Source organism: Sus scrofa, chromosome 14, assembly GCF_000003025.6.
Source record: "Sus scrofa isolate TJ Tabasco breed Duroc chromosome 14, Sscrofa11.1, whole genome shotgun sequence".
NCBI lineage: Eukaryota > Metazoa > Chordata > Mammalia > Artiodactyla > Suidae > Sus > Sus scrofa.
Genome location: NC_010456.5, coordinates 128321509 through 128327508, shown reverse-complemented (window position 1 = coordinate 128327508; position 6000 = coordinate 128321509).

The following is a 6000-nucleotide window of genomic DNA, read 5'->3' as shown; positions in this document are numbered from 1 at the left end:
TGCCTGGTGCTAGGGGAATATGGCTGCTTCTTAACACATAATAATCGCCATTACCTCTCAATTACTTAACAAATAGACAAGCACAGGGCCATGTTATTTTGAAAGAGCCTCCTGAGAGTAGGGCTGGAGATCTCCAAGTGTTACCCAGAATTAGCTGGGAGAAGGGCAGGCGATCAGATCTTTTAATATATACCCAGGGGGACGTGCACATATTATGTACTAATAACTCAGGTGGTGCCATAACTGTTCCATGTCCCTTCACCTTAAGCTCAGCCCTGGGAGACATCCTGCTCCTTCTTTTCTTGCTCAGGGAGAGCTGGTCAACAGAAGATGATTCAATCAGGGCCCTTCTGTTATTAGCCCTGGGGATGGACAGGCTACCTGGCTCTCAAAACTAGCAGACCCACTTCTAGGTCAGAGACCAAGTAGCCATTCTGCAAAAACGAAAAAAGAAGAGTGGAAAGGAAAAAAAAAAATCAGTAAATAAAGCAGTAGGGAAAAAAACAGTTAAATTGTTTGGCACTGTATAGACCAAAAACCAAAACCAAAACCACAACAACACACCCGATTGGAAGACATCGCTCTCCTTTTTTTGGAATTACGGTAGTTACCTTCTGTTTTGAGTTTGCCAATGAGCGAGTATTGCTAAAATTCTAGGAAAAAGATGCTTTGGGCAAGTTAAACATAGCCCATTGTCTTGAGAAATATATGATTTCCCAAGGCAATTTTTAGCAGCTTAAATAAGCCCTGCTTCCTATGAGAAAGGAGGAACAAATCAGACCTTTCGTTTTATATCTAAGATTTGATTTAGATTTAATGTAGGATTGCAACTGTGAAAGGAGCTTTGGTTTTTTTCGGGTGGCATGAAAACTAAAATTAAATTTGGGTTTAACTAAAAACCCTCAATGCATAATGAGGATTAAATGTTAGGGATCTGGCTGCCCATGAAACTTTTGATTTCATTTTGATTGGCATCTCTGAATCCTCAGAGCAGAAGGCACACATTTAATTTACAGAAGCAAGGAGACCTCAGATATTCTGCTTGCTAGCTTTGCGTGGGTCTTTACACCGAGTGAATAGCCCTGTACTTCTTGTAGAATCAAGGACTAAGGACGTAGAGGGGAGAGAAGAGATTACCCTTTCAGAACCTCGATTCCCACTAAACCAAAGGTAAGCTCTTTGTAACTATTGATCAGGAAATAAATCCTCTTTAGTATTCCACAGATGCAGGAAAACCTCTTCTCCCTCTGCTGTTCTTCAATTCTTCCTGCAAATACACAGTTGATACCGACCTTTCATTTCTTCTCACAGTCTTGCCCATTTGGAACTCTTCTGACTTGCTTTTTGTTTGTTTGTTTTGCCTCCTCAAAATGGGAAGTGAAAATACCTCAGTTGGCGAGTTAAACTTTTCTGTCCAAAAAATGTGACAAATGCTTTACCATTTGCAATTCACCCAACAAGAAAAATAGTGATGTATTGTGGTCTTAGGTCATTGTAGCCTCTAATATCTCATGTTCAGTGTCTTAAAACAATGCTTCTAACAATAGTCAAAGGGTAACGAGGTAAGCACATCCGATTTTTCTGTTAAAAATGAGAGATTATGATGCTACATGATTCTAAGGAATCCATTGATATTTTGGAGAATACATAGACTTGTCTTATTCTTGCTCTGTCCAGAAATGCTCAACTTTGTTTGCTCAACTCACAAGTCTCTGCCAGTGGTTGCCACCACTGCAGAGGAGGTAGGGGGAGTGATGATTAGCACATATATGTTTGTATTATTTAAGTAGAAAATCCATGTGCCATTGGTAATGAATTGAAGGTTAAGTGACAAATTTTCTTTACAACCACGCTTGTCGTATGGTCTGTGAACTGAAAACTGGATTAACCTTTAATTACCCTCTCCGATCTCTCAACCCCAAGACATTACCACTCCTACCAGTAGTATTTGCATATACAATTTAATGAGAGAAACATCTGTTTGCATATTTGCTATCATTAATATTATGCAGATGAATAGATATTCACAATGTGATAGGCATTCGTGCTAACGTCTCATTTTCTTTCTTCATTTCTAGCCTTTCTTCCTCCACCCACTGATTCAGCCGGACCTGTATTAATTAGAATTAAAGGCTGTCTAGAGCCAACAGCCTTGTGCAGAATGCACAAATGCAATGGGATCTGAATGCCTGCAAAGCCACATTTTATTCAACTGGGGAAAACACTGCTGGGTTTTACAAAATGTACACTTTATAGGCTTGTATGAGTGTGTGTGTGTGTGTGTGTGTGTGTGTGTGTGATTTACATAAAACTATGTTTTCCCTTCTTCAATCCAAATTTAAAGAAATCCTTTGTATGTCTATTTTTGGAAACACTTGCTCTTACACACAGCTTTTCTCTTTGATGACTGTTTCAAGTACTTCCTATATGGAGTTTGACAATTTTCGTACTGATAGAGCCCTTGGAGGCCAAGCCAATCAAACCTTTATTTTCTAGCAGTCACCTTAGTATCTAGTGATGGAGTAAGAGTCTGAGCTTCCGGACTCTAACCCTAGTGCTTTGTTGACTGCTTTGTGCCTCCTCTCTATATGAATGAAGCTTCAAGACATTTACAAGAGCCAGTAAACCCATCTCATACAGTTTCCTAGAAACTCTATGTGGTTATTAATTGAGGTCATTTTAAAGGTATTACACATACGCCTTGTGAATACAAGAATGCAGAGCATAGATACAAACTTTGTCAATAAACCTTATGTTTTGTGCCCATGGGTTTTGATTCTTGCATATGCAAAGCTTCCATTTTTTTCACTGACCCAAAGATAATGAAAGATTCCTTAAAGATTTTCAGAGCTTTAATTTCACGGTGCATTTTTCAATACTACTTTCAATATGAAAAAAAAAAAGTGCTGCGTCTTTATGCTTTTTCAAGTAAAAACCTCTCAGTTCTAACTTAATTTCACCCCCTTCTGATCATAAGCCTCAAGTCAGGCACCATCCCCTTTAGTATTTCCAGCTTCCCAGCACATGCCATGGAAATTATTTGATAGAACTACTCCCCACGACTGTATTGTCTCATCAGAATGAGGAAAATTCTTGGCTTTCATTAGTGAATCCATCCTCATTAATTCAAACTAAATGGTGGTGGTGGTGAAGGGGCAGCCAGATTAACTAGAGAATACTTTGAACCATAGAAATTTTTTTTATGGGAATGTACAAATCTTACGTCCATGGATGTTCTGTAATTAGAGCTGGGCTGTGACTCTAAAGGTCTTTAGGATACATGATTAAATCTGTTGGCTTATGATTTCCTAGCCATCATTTGCCGGCAAAGCTGTATTGCTCAACGATTAGAAGCAAGCTCCTCTCTAAGCACTTTCAAAATTCTTCTTATACCCTACTTGCTCATGTACACCATCTATAAAATGAAATGCATTTCTAAAAAAAGAACAAAAGAGAGAGCTAGTTCAGGTAGAATATAGTTTATTATCATTTCCAAATAAGTAAGATATTTGCCATATTCTCCAAGCAGAAGTGGACACAGTGTGACTCAACCTGATTTTTTTTTTTTTTCTCTTTTTTGGCTGATTTTTTTTTTTCTCTCTCTTTCTCTTTTTTTTTTTCCGCAGCATATGGAAGCTTCCAGGTCAGGGATGGAATCTGAGCTGGAGCTGCAACCTACGCCACAGCGCCACAATGCGGGATCCTTAACCCGCTACACTGGGCCAGCGATAGAACTGGTGCCTCCTCAGAGGCAGGCCGGATCATTAAACCCTCTGTGCCACAGCAGGAATTCTGACGATTTGATTTAAAAGTCATTTTGAACACCTGATGAGAAAAGATCACTGAAGGGGAATTAGGTTTCTATCTGAAGTACAGTTACTCTGTACAATCATTTTAGATGCGCTATCCTACCATCCTAGATGAAAATGTCTCCCTTCCAATTGTGACTGTAAATATTACGAGTGGATGCCTGACACATCAATAATTGTAATATTCAATGTCCATTTACAACAAACACTTGTTGGACAGATGGATGGATGGATGGACAGATGGACAGATGGATTGTGGTTGCATGAGGCATCTTGACTCTATTAGCTGTTTCTAGAATCTGAAGGAGCCCACTATTTCCAATGAGCTACGTACAAATTCTAGTCCTAGGACTAAGTTTTGCAAAGAGAGGAGTCACTATAATGCATGGTTTCTAGCAGTGGCTATTCTAGCATTGCTTCACGGGCACCCAAATATGAATTCCTGATCACTCCAGAATTGCCTGGGTAGTAAAGTTACGGTGTGTTTCTCTGTGTGTGTGTGTTGAGGAGATTCATAAGGAATCTATCCAAAAGTGCATTTAACTGACATTGGAAAGTACAAATTAGCTTCCAGCTTTGTGGTGACCATATAGTTTTAAAACATCACGCTACAAATCATTCTTGTTATTTTATCAGACATGACCTATAGGTGCTCTTATTGCGTTTCTGGCTGTGCTCTGGACTCTAGAATCTATAGTACATGCTCTTGAGTGTGCTGATTTATGGGTCACGAATACATTTACTCCAAGACAGCAGGGGAAAAGACGTCAGGGGGTTCAGGGCCAGATTTTCCTTGTGGGATGTGAAGGGTGCATCTGCTGATCCACTGGCTGGAAATCTTTTGGCTCCTGCTATAATTGCACTTCACTTGTTTCTGACCAGATTAGGTCAGAACTTTTGGCAAGCAATCAAGCTTATGGTTGTATTAGAAAGTGATAGCACATCTACTTTACTTAGATGGACTGGAAGAATCTCTGAGCAGATCTTGGATTTCTTTGGGCCCATCAACTCTGGGACATTTGACGCTGTCAACAATCCTTTGGGGCGAGGAAAGTTAATAGAACTTCTATCAACATGTTTTCATGAAAAAGATAAGAAATAAAATAAGCATGACTAGTACTTATTATAATGGATTAAATAGTACATGTATATAATATACTCATAAATATACATTATACTGGGGATGGTCAAACTCTTTTTTGGGGATGGAAATACATAATCAAAGACCTCTAGTCTATGGGAAGATGCACTGCATTCTCCAGGACAGCTGACCAGGGCTCTTGCCCACCTCTCTAGTTTTGAACCCCTATGCTTCTTGGTGTTTTCCTGTAGCTCTGGACAGTCTGTATACCCCACTCAACTTTCAGACCTGTGCTATGCTATCGTGTCCCTCAGGGCCCTTGCACCTTTTTTTGGCCACCCCCATGGCATGAAGAAGTTTTAGGGCCAGGCATTGAACCCATGCCACAGCTGTAACCAGAGCCACAGCAGTGACAACACTGGATCTTAACCTGTTGAGCCACCAGGGAGCTCACCCCTGCTATTTTTTTTTTTAATCTTGGATTCCCTTTCCCTCTGCTTTGTAAATCTGTATTTTACTTTTGTAAACAGTGTCCTGTATTTTTTGGACTGTGTGAATCTCTTTTTCCAAGGGCCCTACCATCTCCTCATATCTCAGTTACAGCTTTCTAAGTTTTTTGCCCTTATTGTCTTCTGAAGAGCATGAGAGCAGAGATTGTTTCTTATGCATTGGTGCATAAATGCTTGTATGATGAAGGAATGAAAGGAAGTGGAAGCAGCCTTCATTGTCAACTGGTTGCACTGTTTGGACCCTGTGGCTCGTTCAGGTCTCCAGAAGGGGTCGCTGTTGGCACTTCCTGTAATGTCCGATCTTTGCTGAGCAGTGAGTTCTTCCCCCACAGGGCAGAGTCTAGTTTCAGCTGCATCCTTCTCCTTCCCCTTCTCCCACACACTCACTTGGGAAGGGGAGAGAGACTGAGCCAGACGGCAAACCAGAGCCTCTGACTTTATGATGAAAAATTTTTGTGCCTCGGATACCCTGGAAAATGCAGACTGGGAGCCCCTGGCATGTGACTCCATCCTCGTTGGACGGAGTCTTGGAGAAATGGTTGGTGCTGCCTTGCTTCTTCTTCTAGACCAGAGAAGCTGTTCTGGAGCAAGCAATAGGATA